Genomic DNA, 17,904 nt, shown 5'->3' on the forward strand with positions numbered 1-17,904 from the left:
AAAGGGAAAGGGGAAAAAACCCAATTAAGACTACATAAAGCAGTATTTCACAAGTAAAATAGACAAGGGAGCAAATCAGTCTTTTTCCCAAGATATTTTGTAAAGTGATACAAATGTTGTTTAGTATTTTCCTTTAGAAAATATTCAAAATTGTTTGCTAAATAAATGTGTGCATAGTCACTCTATGCAAGGTTCTCTGGCTGTGTCTCAGCACTTTTTTTCAGACCTTTTTAAACTGTTTGTCCATTCTGTTTGTAAAGACCACAATGGCACTTATGCTTCTTTGACCAAAGGATTCATTTTAATTGATTTAAAAATCCCCTACAAAGGAACAAAATACTGAAGAGAGCAGTTGTAAGACAACACACCAAATATTTTTTGGTGTATCAGTAATAAAACATTTTTCAGGATAGCATTGCAGGGTGAATGTATGCGGTTTTATATACATTGCTTCTGGTAAAACCAGCAGGAATAATCAATGTATATCTGCGAATGCTGAAGGGGAATAGGAATAGTTAGAAGCTGCCCTCATCTCATGTCCCCAGAAAAAAACCACACCATTTTTCAACAAGGGAAACAGACATTTTTTATCACAATGGAAAATCAGTTATATAAGAAGTGGCTCCATAATTCTAATTTTGATTATTTTGTTGGTATTCCAGGGTGGAAAACAGTCATCATTCCCTTGTTTCTCCCCACCCCCCTCCCACTCTGCTATTCATGAGTTGACTGTCATGCAGACATCCCAACTGCGTTTGCTCCTTTATTATTTTATTCCACATTTTATAGAGCATTTTATTTTCATTTTAGTTAATGTAATCAAAGAGATAAGATTACACTTCCTGTGATCAACAATAGTTTAAAATATCTTTATGAGGGGTTTGTAAGTCTTTAAAAGCTTTCACCTTTTGTAATCTTTAAGACTCACTAACCATTGCAATAAATAAAAATGCAACAACAGCTTTGCAGAAAGAAGTATACCAAAATGCCAGGTAAACCAAATCAACCTAAGAAAATAATCCTTCTGGGTAATGTATATGCGACATACATGCACAAAAACTTACATGCATCCATGTAGAGATGCATCTATGCATACATACATATGGAAGTTTATATAGACATTTTTATATAAAGGCTTTTCAAATTTTGTTATTTATACCTTAGACCACTTCTGGGTTTGTTGGATATCCCATGGTATTTGGAAGCTCTCAGAATTTGTCCCTCCAGGTCATTTCAGATTGCATAGAATGGTTTGGGTTGGAAAGGATCTTAATTATTTAGTTCTACCCCCTCTGCCATGGGTAGAGAAAACTTCCACATGACCAGGTTGCTCCAAGCCCCATCCAACCTGGCCTTGGACACTTCCACCGTGGGGGCAGCCACAACTTCCCTGGGCAAACTGTGCCAGTCTCACCACCCTCACACTAAAGAATTTCTTCCTAATGTCTAATCTAAATCTACCCCCTACCAGCTTAAAGCCATTACCCTTTGCCCTATCACTACATGCCTTTAGGAAGAGTCCCTACCCAGCCTTCCTGTAGGCCTTTTCAGGTACTTGGAAGGCTGCTATAAAGTCTTTCCAGAGCCTTCTCTTCTCCAGGCTGAGCAACTCCAACTCCCTCAGCCTGACTTTGCAACCCCCAAAAGTCTGGCTGAGAGGCTCATGGCTGATGGGTTGTACTCTCTGCAGAGGAGGCAACAAGGTAAGTACTTGAAGGGTCTGTCCTTGGACTTATGCTGCTTAACATCATTATCACTGACCTGAAGGAGGTCAATGAGGAGCAGCTGAGGGAGCTGGGGGTGTTCTGTCTGGAGGAGGCTGAGAGGAGACCTTATGGCTCTCTTCAGTTGCCTCAAGGGAGGTTGGAGTGAGGAGGGAAAAAAAATCCTCTTCTCCTTAGTAAGCTGTGAAAGGACTAGAGGAAATGGATGGAAGCTGCACCAGGGGAAGTCAGGAAATATTTTTTCACTGAGAGGGTTGTCAGGCATTGGAATGGCCTGCCCAGGGCAGTGATGGAGTCACCATCCCTGGAGATTTTTAAGGACCTGATCCTTAAGGACATGGTTTAGTAGTTGACAGTGGTGTTAGTCGAAGGTTGAACTGGATGATCTTGGAGGTCTCTTCCAACCTAAACATTGTGATTCTGTGAAAGAGGTGACAAGGGCACACTTATTAAGCATACAGATGATGTGAAATCAAGGGGACCAGTCAATATGTCAAATGGTAGGGCTGCTATCTGGAGGGACCTGGACAGACTGGAAGGATGGACCAGCAGGAACTTTTAACAATTCAGCAAGGATGGGTGTCTTGAAATTATAAAGGTTGGGGAAAAGACTACTGGAGAGCAACTCTGGGGGAAAGGCAGGAGCCTAGGAAAGACTCCATTACTTCACTACACCTGCCAGGTACCTACGCCTATCATTCTTCCTACCAAGAGACTGGGAATAATGACCGGATGTTTCCCTGGAGTCCTTTCTAACTTTTCTAAGTACAATTAAGAAGATCCTAGCTCCTCTGTTGTTCTGTAGTCTTTGAAGTGTTGGAGTCTGTTTGTTTGTCTCCACCTCATAAGCAAACGAGGTTGTTCTGTAATAGTTACTTGTAAATTAGTATCTAATCAACCATTATTCACTTGCATTTTTTTCCAGAGATTGCACTCTGATTCCAAGTCATTCATAAAAATATTACAAGAGAAACTGGGCTGAAAATTGACCAGCAAGAGATAAAAATTTTACTTATTAATATTTTCTCCCTATGTTATGTAATATCTCAACGTTTTTTTAGTTCATGTAAAGCATACATACTTTATGAAGGGCTAATTTTAAATCAGAATATTTTGTCAAAATAAGTCGGCATTCCAAAAAAACAAGAGAAATTACATTATGCCCATTCAGTTACCTGTACCAGATGTCAATGAATAATATCTTGTCAAAAACTGGAGCATCATATGGTGATGAATATCACATATACTAATTTAGACTTTTAATTTTAGGCTACACCTTTTTTCCCCAAACATCCACAGTTACAAAGAACAGATTTTTTTCTATCTCCACAACATCTGCTTTGGATACTTGAAGCCCAGTCCCTCCCATAGTAAGTTGATGGAGGGGTAACTCAGCTCAGGATCAAAGTGAACTCTTTTAAGCTACAGGACTGCTAAGTCAGCCTCCTGCAACCACTAGTCCCAGTAAGTACTTTTGCACAAGAATATTTTCATCTACCATAACTTCTCTTAAGAAATTAAGTCAATTAGGTAGCACAAAGATATGGGTTAGATGTTAAGCTTCTGGAGGAAATATTTTGATATGGTTCCTCTCTTCCAAATTACCTCTCATCTTCCTCTTTTCTTTTCATCCTCCTCCAAGCAATATGATACACAATAGATGAAATATATGAGTAGGTTCTTTGTGACTCAGAACCTCCCTAAGAGAAAAGGGAAATGTCTATTTTAATTTGCTGTGGTAATATACTGACTCAGCAGAACCTCATGCTACTTCTCAAATCTTACCTGGCCTGTGATCCTCATCTGGCCATCCTTCACTCCTTCCCTCCTGGACTGAGTTAGAAATGTTTAGCACTGGATTTTGTAATTAAAGCTTTTGTTACACAGCATACAAATGACAGACACTGTCTCCTATTTACACATGCTATATGCAACGCATCTGCAAAAGAATCCAAGAGACAATTTTTAATCCCCAGCCTGTTTAAACATGGACACTTCAGGGGAGTCTCATCCACCTTCCATGGAGACTCAATAGTCATAATACACACTGACAACTGTGGGATATAATATATACTAAGAAGGCTTTCCATTGCAACCAAGAAACATCTCTTTAGTGCTTTTAGATTTTGATATTTGCATCTCATGACAACCAAAAGTCCACTGGTGCCTTTTCCCATGTAACATCTGGAAATATCTCCTTTGGAAAATGGCAAAATGTGGACTAGATTCAGTACCTGACATGCCATTTATATTGATTTTGAACTGTACATAAAAATATATATTTTTAAAATTTTTAACAAAATAATATTTATGCACTTAGCACTTTCCATCTTGGGACATCAGGGATGGGTTCACCCATTATTTTATTTACCATCATACCACTGATTTCCAGAGGCTGCATTTCCTTGGATCATTGCATGGTTTGGTTTGGAAAGGACCTTTAAAGGTCATGTATTCCTACCCTCCTACAGTGAGCAGGGACATCTTCAACTAGAACAGGTTGCTCAAAGCCCCATTCAACCTGTCCTTGAATGTTTCAAGGGATGGGGTATTTATGAACTCTCTGGGCAACCATCATCATTAAAAAAAAATTCTTCCTTATATCTAGTCTTAATATACCCTCTTTTAGTTCTAGCCCAACAAGCCCTGCTAAAAAGTCTGCCTGCATCTTTCTTACCCTTTAAGTATTTAAAGGCCAAAATAAGGTCCCTCCAGAGCCTTCTCTAGTCCAGGATGAACAACCTCAACTGTTCCAATCTTTCTTTTTAGGAGCCATGTTCCAGCCCTCTGATTATATTTGTGGCCCTTGGTCTGGAGCTGCTCCAACAGGTCCATGTTTTTCCTTTGCTGAAGACTCCAGAAATGGATACAGTATTCCAGGCAAGGTCACACAAGAGTGGGGTGGAGGGGGAGAAGCACCTCCCTTGACCTGATGGCCATGCTTTTCATACAGCCCAGGATATGGTTTGCCTTCTTGGCTGACAGCAAAAAAGTTGTCTGCCCTAGTAAGACAACTTCTGAAAGCTAATTATGGTTGATTTGGCAAAGACTAAACTCCTAGTGACTTGGATGCCTCCACAAAGAAATTATAATTTACTACTATAGCACACTATTCTGTCTTGGATCTAACTACTCTTACAAGCAATGTGATGGCTGCAATTTCTGAAAAGCCATACTATTTTTTTTTTTTTGTCAGCAGGTTAATCTGAGACTCTTGTCCTGTAGCTGCTTAGGGAAATCTCTTGAAATCTCTTGCTGCTGCGGTCTCAGTCCACTCACCATTTAGAAACTGCTGCAGAATTTGCATCCCAGATGCTTTTGGACTCAACTAACACCAATCACTTAAAGACTTGCTGCTCTGACTTCCTTTGAAGACTCCTATCAGCACAGAAACAACTGTAGCTGAATCACAGTGTTATTTGAAAAAGAAAAACACATATTTACTTTGATTATATTTTTGAGTTCCTAAAGGCCAGATACTGTTCCCACTCGTATCTGTGGCAAAACTCCCATTAACTTCAGTAGCAGCAAAAGCAGGCACTTAGTTTGCATGATCTGCAGAAAGTAAATATTTTAACACTTGTTATCTGTGATATTTAAGTAGCTAAAAAATGTGCATGTGAATCTGGTTCATATTTATTTAAGCTGCTAAAAAAGTGACTTTTAAATAGGACAAAACACAGGACAAAAACATTCTGTAAATACAGACTCAAATTAAAGCCATTTTTTTCCTCTTTTCCTCCCCCATCGTGCAGCATACGCTTTTAAATAATGTCACAGATATACAGCTGTGAACACTGAAAACAAATAAAATGTACTTATTATGGAGATAAAATGACATATAATGGCTTCTAGTTCTGAATTCTTCCACCACATCACAAGCATATATATTTATATTAGGAGAAGGTAAATCGACAAACTACCATATTTGAGACTATTTCTGCAAAAGCCATCTCAGCCCAGATGCTAATATGCTATTTATCCATTAAAGAATGTTGCTATAGTTACAATATCTATTGCAAAAATAGTCTGGTAATATAAGAGAGTAGATGAAGAATGCAGAACAAACAAGCTTCTATATTTCCAGTGCTTGTATTTTTTTACTTGTACATGAAAGTCAAAACCTAGTAGTTTAAAACCCCTTTACTGCTGGCTCTGTTTTGAATTAAAGCCTTAGAACTTTACCTTTGTACTCAGTGGCCCTATTTTCTTGTACATCTGGTATTACATGAGCTAACTTCTACGACTCAAAGAAAGACTCCAGCATATGGGTTTAACTAAAATTTTCTTTATAAGAAATTATCAGTGATTACCTAAGAAGATCAAAACATCGCGATTTGACTTGGTCATCCCAGACCTCATTTGGAAAATCAGAAAGGTGGAAACAGCATTTTTTACTGATTAAGCAAGCAAAACAGGTAATGGCACAATGTAGTTTTACACTGCTGTATTTCAGCCCAGAGCTACACCTTGGCTGTGTTTCACATGAAGACATACTGGATATGTTTGATACTCTCATCCTAAACTATCTTTGGTGAAATCCTTTAGCTGCACAGGAAAATACCTACACTGCAGCTCAGCTGCTTTGTCTTATGTAGTTTTGCTCCAGAATTATAATGTGCTCTGTAGCTATGTCTAAGTAGTATGTAGATCAAAGCAGTGGTTTGCCAATGTTCTGCTAATCTTAAAAAAATCTTCTTGCTAAAGAGATTTTTTTTTACAAAAAAAAAAATAATCCAAAAGTAATGATTCCTATCTCAAAAAAAACCCAAAAAAACCCCAAAAAAACCAAAAAAAACAACCAAACAACCAAAAAAACCTGCCTTTTACACACTATCTGCACAGTCAACATCAGTTAATGAAGCCAGGATTAGATTTTTCTTCCAAATCAAACACTCATGATGTGAGAGTTATTTGGTTTAATTCAGACTAGGATGAAACCTTGGGCTAACTCCAAAATGCTCAGTGTAGTTACACCAGTCTTAATACCAAGTTGATGTAAAAGGCATTTTTCCTCTATAAAGTTTTTGTGGTCATTCTGTTTATCATCCAAAAAAGGGGGTTGACACAACGTTGCCCCCAAAGTCATCTTGAGCTTTGACTCTTTCCAGATGAAGAAACTTGAAGGCATGAAGGTAACACCTCACTTTTCGATAACCTCAATAAAATTTAATCTGGAAAAGGCTGTGGTATTTTCTGCTGAAATGTCACCTGTATAAGTGCAGCATCAAGGTTATATGGTTTTTAAATACTAAAGCTTACGGTGGTGACATATATAAAAAAAAAAAACCAGCAGGGTCCTAAAATGAAGTGTCTCTGTCACCAGATAATTCAGCTGCTCAGTTCATGCCATAGGTCTTGACCATCACACTGCATAAATGTCAGTCCCACTGCAGTTTGTGTTGGAGAGAACCCAACTTGGTTCCCTCACAAAATCCAGGATAGGACCATGTTTTCCTCAGGCTCTGCTTCTGCAGGGTCTTAGGAACAAGAATGCACAGGAGACAATTCAGGGCAAATACTAAGCATTAAAAATTCAGCAATTCTCTCTACAAAAGGCCAGATTTGCACTAGTACATGCCTTTTTCCAACACCTTGTTTTGGAGTAATGATCATTTGGTGGGACAGATGTATTTACAGTACAGGTAGAAGGTGGTGATTGGTCAGAATTTACTCTCTCAGGACTGAGACTGGAGCAGACTATTACTTTAGCACCTGCATCTGTTCCTTTTTGCCAACACCTGTGTCTAAAGTTTGGCTGTCATGACTGACCCAAGGTATTATCTCAGCTGAATTTTCTTTTGCCCAGATCTTGCCTGAGGCTGGCTGCAATTCACAGCCTCCCCTCTCTGTATCACCAGAGAGGCCGAAATCACAATAACTATGCCATGGGCAGTGGCTTTGGCAGAAAGACCAGCAGATAGATGCTCTCCATTGGGGAGCTTGGTTGAGTCTGTTTCTTATAGATGTGCAGCTGAAGGATTGGGACAGAAGAAAAAAAAATTATTCCTTTAGTTTCTTATATAGGTGCCCTAACCATGAAGGTTGATCAAGGCTTAGAAGCAGAGATACTCTACCACTGCTACTGAGGGGGTCTCATGGCCCTGCAAAAAGGACAGACCAAGCTGGAGGAATAGTAGTTGGACCTCAAGACACTAAGTTGATAGAGCATTTTAGCAGCAGGTTGCACAGTGCAAAAAGCAGCCTTGAGGACAAGGTTTAGAGCAAGAATAAAGAGCCTTTGGAGGTATTTGGTGTAGAAAACTTGTCTGCAGAAGGGGACAGTTGTTTCCTCCCCAGTAAAGACATTGAAAGAACAACGTGTTGGATGGTGAGCCACTAGCCTAAGATATTCAGGTATTAAGTCTAAATTTGTATTTGGTTCCAGAGATTGGAAAAAATTGTTTCTGTTTTATCTAATAAATGTCTGCACAGCCCATAAAACCTGAACTAAACTGTTAGCATGATCCTGTGTTACCCTCCTGTACTCATGTAATCTAGTACTGCACGGAGATCCTTCAACCATCACTACAGGAACTGTGGAACAGTCTGCTTAGCTTAAATATGGGACTCTGTCAATATATATGCACAGCTTTGAGAAACTATGCAGATATCTCTGGATGGTACTATGTGGCTCTCCTCCACATGCCAGTTTCTCCATTGTGTATCCTCTGTGGTATTTTGAAGTTGGATGGGAGGAGAAAATTGTGAGGTAAAGCAAAACCACCTATGAATGCTCTTAAGCATCTGCTCTTAGTCCCTCCTACACTAATTCAGAAACTACCTTAAGGACACTTACATCTATCTTGATACAGTACTGATTTATTACAAGTTGAACCTTCACTTAAGAACATTTCAATGTATCTAAAAATCCTTATGCCAGAACTTATGTCTTCTAAGCCATTTCATTTTTTTTTTTTTCAAATAATAGCCAATGTTACACAAAGTACTAAGAATTCTGTCAACTTCGTATGCCATGTGTTCCTGCATTTATTCATTACTTAATGTGAGTAAAGCAATTAATGCCAATAATTATTCTCTAACCTTTAATTTGTCATTCTTTTGTCTTAAGTCAGATTTACAAGATTTTTCTTGTAACATTTGCTGTTCTTATCATGGAAGACTGTAAATACAGTGAATGAGAAATAACTATTTTAATATAAAATTATTTCATAAAAATACTGATAATACTTTTTTATATCAGTACCCCCTGCCCCCTTTACAAGGCGATTTTTAGTAGGTTAAGAGAGGTTCTCCTCCCTCTCTACTCTGCCCTGGTGAGGCTGCATCTGGAATATTGTGTCCAGTTCTGGGCCCCTCAGATCCAGAAGGACAGGGAACTGCTTGGAAGAGTCCAGAGGAGAGCAACCAAGATGATAAAGGGAGTGGAACATGAGGAAAGGCTGAGGGAGCTGGGGCTCTTTTGCTTGGAGAATGAGGGGTGAGCTCATCAATGTTTATAAATATGTAAAGGGTGAGTGCCAGGAGGATGGAGACAGACTCTTCTCAGTTATGTCCATTGATAGGACAAGGGACAGCAGGTAAAAGCTTGAGCACAGGAGGTTCCACATAAATATAAGGAAAAACTTTGGGTGACAGAGCATTTGAACAGGCTGCCCAGGGAGGTTGTGGAATTTTCTTCCGTGGAGACATTCAAAACTCACCTGAATGCATTCCTATGTTACCAGGAAGTGACCCTGCTCTGGCAGGGGGGAAGTTGGATGAGATGATCTTCCAACCACTAACTTTCTGTCATTTCTGTGATTTTTAATTATTTTGAGCCAGCTAAATGATTGTGAATTTGTCAACATATTTCATAAAACTGAATACATTCACTGTTCCATACTAACATTCAGGAATGGTGACCTGTATTGTTTAAATGTTCTTCATAACTATTTGTCTGTTTTATATAAACCATTATCTTCAAGTCTCAGTTTTTCCCTAATCAGCACAGTCTACTATTTAAATACTACTTTGTTATCATTACCAGATGTCATCAGGTTTCTGGTTTGGCTCCTCTTTGCAGCATCTGAGTTGGGACAGAACTACCAAAAGTTCCACTCTAAAAGTGGTTATTAAGTCATATTTCTGTGTCTTAGGCATCTCTGACTACTTGTCAGCTCTGAACCACCTTCCCATGCTCAGTACCTCTGACAAAAATTTCTCACAGAAATGCTACCCTGCTGTCACCAGACAACTGGATGGCTACAAAACCCACCCGGGAGAGATGTGGGTTAAATCTCCTTCTCCACCTTCTCCCAAACAGTCTGTTTGGGAAAAGGGTTTCTTGCTGCTGCAGCAGAATGCTAAACTGCAATATTTCATCCTTATCTACCACAAATCACATTTTGATGAGATTTTTGGATGGAAAAAGATGGCATGTGGTCCAGACAGAGATACTTCGTGGAGTCCAGGAAATCTACTCTGAGGTAGCTGGTGGGAAGAGGATGAACAGAGACTACTCAACTGGTAAATCTACACTGAGCATCTTGTATGTAGCAGTACAGACAAAGAACCACTCGGCCAAAGAAACTGAAGAGAAATTAATTGGAAACCTAATGGGAATTTACTGACAGGAAACAGAAATCCTGGCTTTCTCTCAAAGCTATGCAGCACACCAAAATGCACACCAGAGAAAGGACTGCAACCCAGTCTTACTTAGATCAACTTCCTTCCTAGAGAGTCAGAGACAGACAAAATTTGCCTGCCAGGCCATGCACACAGGTTCTTGCTCCTTTCTTGATACCATTTATTGTAAGTAGTAGCAGGGCTGTTGTGCCAAGGTAACTCCCGCTCCTAGAATGAACCACTAGCAACAGTGGCACAGACACTACTGGATTCCTGAGTGACCCAGTTCATCCCCAGTCCCCTTTATCCCATGTTGTGACAGTGGCAGGGCTGAGGAGCTGGTGCTCTCTCCTACGCTCAGTTTTTTACAGAAATCCAGTACTGGCTCACGTGTTTTGGTTCTGGTGTTTTGATTCTGGTGCACTGCTAATGGTGTTAGAAAGCAGTCTCACATGCTGCCCCTCACTTCAGCTCAAGAAGCATTTAATTACACTGTTCAACAAGCTTGAACAAAGCTTTTTAAGAACAGCCAGAGAAATTAAGCTTATATGGCAGCAAATAGGCAGAAACAAAAATGAAAAGCTAATGCTTGAAAGCTTCCCAAACTCAGGACAGGCAATCAATGTACTTTACTTCCATTTCTCTAAAAAACAAACAAAAGTTTTCTAATCTATGAAAAAGTTTGCAATTCAACTGCTGCCATTGGTTTTCTGCAGACGAATAAAGCCCTTTGTTTTTATCAGCTAAGTAAATCAATTACTCAGCATTGGCATATGGATGGACCAGGGTTTGCCACCATCCTTTCCAATAAACTATCATGCTACCAACCTCCATGCTGACCATTTAGAGCCAAGAATCTTTTCAAAGAAATCCATTACTTAAACATAAAGCAAGTCATCCTTTAATGGTTGTATCCTTCAGGAACCTGGTTAGTTGTTTTCATGAGATAGTCTTTTTTCCATGTAACCAAGCATCCTTGCTTACCTTCATTTTGCATTTGCTCCCTGACACCAGCTTTCCCCTTCAAGAGGCAGAGCCTGCTGCAGCAGGATAAGGTTTGCTATTATCCAGCAATGGTCAGTGACAGGGCTGCTTTCATTCCCTTCAAAACCTGTACCTGACTCACAGGGATCTTAACCTTTCTATCTTGACTTCATTGTGAATAATTTTTCAGTTGTATCCAAAACAGCTGACTATATAGCATTATTGCTAAACTTGGTCTGTAGGTGTGGCAGTTACACTTCTACACTGAAATTCTCTTTGTAAGGATACTGAAAAGTGCAGAAAGTGGGTGATACTGGGCTTCTGCTTCTGCAGTCAGACAAAAGGTTAAAGGAGTTTTCCCTGTCCATTCTCTCTTGGTGGTGTGGGCTTGTAAGTCTTGCTGACTTTTCTGGAAAATGTTTTTTAAGAGATTATTATGGCCATTGGTTTTTGAGTCATTGTCTTATGACAGAACTGCAGTTTAGCAGGACCTCCCTATTGCCATGAAAGTGTGGGAACATCAGGAAGATCTGAACAAAGGCGGATTTAGAACAGACTGAGGATATAAAAATCTATTAAAACCCCTCTCTCTCTTTTTTCCTCCGAGTAAAAAATCAATAAAGTGGTATAAGCCAGATAGCATGAAATGTACAACTCCTAGACCTCCGATTTATGCACAAAGTGACCTTGACCTATTCTGCAATTTCCTATCATTAATTTATTATGTACCTCTCCTAACCATATCTCTACAAACCACAAAGAAAAACAAAACTTAAGCACTGGATGGGTTTCATTTCTTTTAAAGAAGCAGACTTAGCATGGAGTAAAAGAATGTAAGTTATTACTTACAGCAAATGGAGTATTATTTTTTTTATTATTCATTGTCTGACTAAATAATGATTTACTATCTAGGAGCTAGTGGCAGAATAAATTTAGGAATCATCTGACTCTGAACTTTCTGAAAATGTTATTACTATCTGAAATTTTCTGCCTTTAGCCTCACACTCTTTTCTGTGATATTTTCATGAGTATATGATCACAATGAAAACAGGAAAAGTGAAAACAATTTGCCAAACAAATTCAGTTTTTCTAAAAAGACTAAACACGTAACATTCTCAGTTGTAGATCAGTCTATTATATAAACTGCAATCAGAGAAAGATAATAACTTCCTCTTATATGGGCCATGTAAGACACAGAGATTAAGTGTGTAATACAGGAGATACACTGCGACAATTCCCAGTCTCAGTCGCAGTTAAGTTTGAAGTAAACCTCAAGAACTGTTTCATTTCCAGTTACAATAAGCAGGCTTTAAATGAACACATAAAAAGAAAACCTGGGAACTTCTGTTTCTCATCTTTCTAGTCAAACTTTTTCTGTGATGTTTAAAACTCATCTAACGACCAGGCAGTTGTCCAGTCCATTCCTTCCAAGGGCTGATCTAGCCCTGTGAGGGCCTTATTTCATTAGGGTCTACATTAATTTGCCTGTTTTGGGCAGGTCAGTCCTGTCCTGTGAAGTGACAAGTCTGTTGTGGGCCAGATTCAGTCAGCTCTGTACCCATTTTTCCCTGAAGGGTTCTATAGGTGACTGAAATAATCAGAAGGTATCACCTTTTGCACATGTTATTTGAACACAGGACAAAAAAACAAATGGAGACAAGGATTTAAATCTGTTCTTATTCATAGCCAAGTTCCCTCACCACTGGGAAAAGTCCTTCAGTGGTTTTCCTTTCCAGTTGAATACCTGCCAAAACAAACAAAAAAAACCCCAGTATTCATCTAGTACAAGCTCATCATCAACAGAAGAGGCAGATGCCAAACAACAGGCTGGGCCACCCTCTCCAGCTCCCTGAGTTGCCTGCACAGGTGGCACTAGGAACCTGCCAAAGCAAGGGACACTGACACTCTCTGCTGGTTTCCACCTCTGACAGAGCAGAGAATTGTGCAGCTCTGTTCAGGCAGATGAGGTGCTTGCTGGCCCCCTCCTCCAACATCCACCCTCTCCCAGGGGCACCTACCTGAGATGAGGCAATGCCTGAATGAGGCTGCCTGGATTATCACCCTGTTCAGGTTATTCTCCTAAATATACTGTTATAACCTCGCAACAGCTTCAGTTCTATTTGAGTATCAAAACCTCTTGTCACTATTGTGCCCAAGAGTGACAGAAGATGGTGCTGATCAAAACCAAGTGTCTGTTTTCAAGCATAAACTCTTAACAGTAACTGCTTGGGTGTTTTTCTTCCACAGTGTTTCAAATTTTTCACCAAACTGAATAGGCAAGGTAGTACAACAAACAAGTAAAGGTATTCTTATATTAAGAGCAATTACTCTCCAGAACCGGTTTGCAAAAGTAATTCAAAATTACTAGTGAATTCAAAATTAACAAGTTGTCTGTTACTGACCTTCTGCACTTTGCAGATGAGAGGCTGACAAGGAATGTATCCCCTGCACAGACACTGTGGTGCCTCCGAGGCATGGTAGCAGAGTATTGTCAACTACAGCCAGCTCCGAAGCTGTGCTGCATGAATATCCATCACTTCTTAAAATCCTCAAATGTGCTTAGAGGTTTGCCCTCGATTTCAACAGCAGCAGGATCACGCCCTCTGAGGGTGCTTGAGAGGCTACAAAGTGAGAGCACTCACAGAGGGAGCCTGTCATTCCTATTCACTGCCCGATGCACTAAACCCCAGGGAAGTTGTTTCTGGGTCAGTGTCTTTCTTGTGCAGTTGTTCCAAAGTCCCGGTCAGGAGTATGGAGGGGACAGACTCAAGACTTCCAAATGTTTGCAGATTCCCCTCCTTTTGCATGCTGGCTAAAATCTGTAAGGGTTTTACCCCTTGACCCAGCCGTCTGCTGCAGTATTGATGGGCACTCCCCTGGCATTTGGTGATCTATAAATCACCTTTCACTCCTTTTATTCAAATTCAAACAGCACGTGAAAAAGACAGTGTCTCTTTCTGCCCGACCCAGATGAAGCTTTGCAGGAAGAGCAACATCAGGCCCACACAGCTTACAGTTTCACACCAGGAGAATGAAGGTCAAAAAACTAGTTTTCTTCAAAGCTAAACCACATGCAAATGATGGGCTGCTTTGGCTGTCTGGAAACAACAGGTATAAATAACCTCCCATGCCCTAGAAAGCGAGAGCCTGGAAAGGCTCGTTGGGTTGTTTTCTTCACATCAGCCTATGAGCTCTGGGTGGTTTAATGCTCTGTTGATGCCACAGGAGCCGATAGAAGCAGGGACAGATTACACCAAGAAGGAGGTAAACAAGTTGTTTACAACTCAGCAGGGCTGCAGCGTATCCTCCTTACACTGCCTGAAAGGCAATGAGAGCATTGGACACCGGGTTGCTGATGGGAAAGGATCCCTGGAGCTGCCAAGCTCTGGCTCCAGAAATGTCTGTGGGGCTTCAATAACAGGAAATCACGTGTGCTGTCATTATCAGCTGCTGAGCGAGACAGATGCACCCAGATCAATATCAGTGTCCGATATCAAAGCACTATTGTGACAGTACCCAGCTTTTTGAGCTAGGGAGAACAACAAAACTATTTTAAATGATTAGGGCTGGCAAAAATACCCCGACTTTCTCTGTTCTGTGTTGTTTTTGTTTTTCTTTCCTGAGGCAGCGGATTCATCACCGCTGAAGGAACCGAAAGTCCTCTGCCCAAAGTAACTCTGATCATTACTGAACCAATTAAATTCCGCTTAAGGTTGCAGAGGGAAAGGGCTGCAAATCAGCAATCTTCCTGATCTCCTGTAATAGTTAAGAGTATCTGTGCACTCAGCTGGGGAATCAGCATGTCCTTCAGCACAGCTGAAACTGGAGTAAGCTTCCTTTATTATGCCATGCTTTATGCTGTCTAAAAAAACAATTTAGGAACAAAGCAAAACATCTCCAGGGGTCTTAGTCCAAGCAGCCCTTGGAGAGCATACAGGTTCTGCATGTAAACAAGTGTCCTCCCTGCCTGATGTTTGAGCTGTGAGGGTCTCGATCACACTGTTATTTATACAACATTGATGATATCTGCAATGGGCTGTTTCTTGTCATTTGTGTTGTCAAATAAAACATGTTTGTAAACAAGCAAACCCTTTTAGCTTTCTGCAAATGATACACTAAGAGATGAACTCTCTTGTACCTGGAAGCGTCTCCCTCATGATATTTCAGTCTCAGTCCCTACCTGATTTTTTGTTTGTTTTTTGTTTTGTTTTGTTTTAAACAGCTGGCAGGTTAAGGTATTTTTGAAGGATCTTTTCCTCTTGTGCCTTTAAAACCAATTGCAAGCTGTTGCAGTTTTTCAGGCTCAGGATGTTAAAAGGAAATCCACAGGTAAAAGAAAGGACATTTCATAGTTCAAACAATGGTACTTTTGTTATTCAAGGACAGTCCCTGCTGAAGGATTCCTGGGATGCTTAGGCCCCTCTGATTTCAGATAGGGAAGAAACTGTAACACATGAGAAACGCACTGAGGTGAATCACAAACTTCTTTCCAATGCTTCAGCTGGGTGCCTGCTGTGCTATTGGTACTTCAGAAAAAAGCCAACAGCTAAAACAGGTATTTGCCTTCTGCCAGTTCTTCTGGTGGCTCCTCTGTTTGCATTACACACCCTAGCTCATAATCGCATTGCTGGATGTTTGCGTGTGTATTTAAACTGCTCACATAATCTTCACATATCCTGCTAAAGGCAGCGTAAAGGGATGAGATGGTGCAGTCTGCACGCGAGCTCATGTATGCATTTCTCTTAAGTGTAAGTCAGGTGCTTGAGGGGAGATAAGCAGATTTACAACAAGAAAAGGTCCAGCCTTTATTTCATTCTGGGCTGGCAAGGAAGGTTTGTGAGTTTCATTCCCTTCGGCTTTGTACCAGCAATCAGTACATGAAAAAGTTTCTTCTTTTGAGAGCTGGGATTAGACTTGGGGCAGTGGCAGGGCCTGAAACACGGGCTCACAGCTGAACCCTTCCTCCACTTCTTTTTTAAGATTACACCTTCGGCGATCACTCTGGCGATCACTCTGATTCACTTGCCTTTAAAGCCTAGTTTTCCAGCACCACTTCAGCCAGGAGCTGGATGGGAGGGAAGGCTGATATTTCCTCGCTGGCTGAGAAGTCTCCTGCAAGGAAAGAGTTAAAGAGGACTGTTTTCCAGGGCTGGCAGCAATTGTGCCGTGCCTCTCCCCGAGCCTCCGGCCCGGCCCCGAGGGCTGCCGCAGCAAGCCTGGGGAGCTCGGAGCTTGTCTCCCGTGATAAGACAGACGAGTTCTTAATGCGGTTCCTCAGATCCCCAGAGGGATATCCAGAAATGCTGCGGAATAAACAGACAGGGGAAATAATGAATGGGAGCAAAAGCGGCAAGGCAACAAACCAGGGCAGCAGCATAGTAAACAAGATCACACGAGGCTCCTAGAGCTGCCCCTCAAGCCGGGCCAGACTCCCGGCCTTACCCAAATTCCTTCCTTACAACTTGTTCCCAGCCCGGGAAGCTGCGAGGTGCTCCCTCACGTGCTCTGAAAGCATCAGTCTATTTTTAACAGCTGTCTGAGAGCCCTGGTTTCCTCTGGCAGATCCACTGCTAATACTATTACCCCCGCAGAGGAGAAAAGGAATGAAGCTGCTAAAATAACTCTGCATCACTGAAATAGATGGGAGAGGCGTTTTAGGTCATGCGATCTGTGCCCCGGCCAGCAGAGGTTGTTCCCTACAGAATAAATCCAGCGCTCGGGATATCAGCTTTATACTGATGTATTAAGACTCTTTGTTGTGGATGGCTCATTTTCAGCCAAAGTTTTGCTGCTGGGTTTATTTATTCATTATTATTATTATTTTTTTTTTTTGGTCATGAGAAACCTTGACCAAAATCATAGTATAAACTGTCAAGCGCTTCAGTACTGTTCACCCCAGGCAAAACTTAGCCCTTTCTCCCTTTTTATCTTCTTCTATTTTCATGACATAGAATCTTTCTGCAATATAGACGCATTCTATAAGGTCACTTGCACAAAATTTAATAAAGTAATCATTGTTTCCTAGAAGATTATGTTTGAATTTCTCTTTTGTGTTCTTTTTATTTAAACCGCTGTCTGGTTCGTTCTGGCAGGGATCAGCTGTGAAAGTTGCACCAGTTGTGACTGCACTCTCATAATATTGGGTTTCAGCCTCTTAGCAAGTGTTCCACTCAGTGAAGCAGATATTCCAGGGCTTCACTGACCTTCTTTAAATATTATAATAACTGATGGTCACCAAGTGACCCTGTCATTTCCTGGGTGCTTATGTATATCCAGGGTGACCTTCAGTGTGTATCCTACACCTCTCACCATTTATTCTATTAATCCTCCATATGTAAGGTTGATCAGAGGAAGCTGGCCAACCTGACCAAGAGGGAACCCCCTCCCTGGTGACAAATAGCTGCAATCCCCTCACCTTGGGGTGGGGGGAGGAGGGGTGGCTCCTGTGAGAATCTGCTGGAAGTTCCCCTGATTCCAATCCCAGCCCCACCTTGGCTCGAGGTTGAGCAGATCTGGGAAGCTGGATGTGCCTCTACCAGTAACATATTTAAGAAAGGAAAAATGAAACTGTAAAAATATAAAAAAAATAAAAGGGAGTTGCAGGACAGAGTGAAGTGAGACAGTAATG

Source organism: Calypte anna, chromosome 1 (genome assembly GCF_003957555.1).
Source record: "Calypte anna isolate BGI_N300 chromosome 1, bCalAnn1_v1.p, whole genome shotgun sequence".
Lineage (NCBI taxonomy): Eukaryota > Metazoa > Chordata > Aves > Apodiformes > Trochilidae > Calypte > Calypte anna.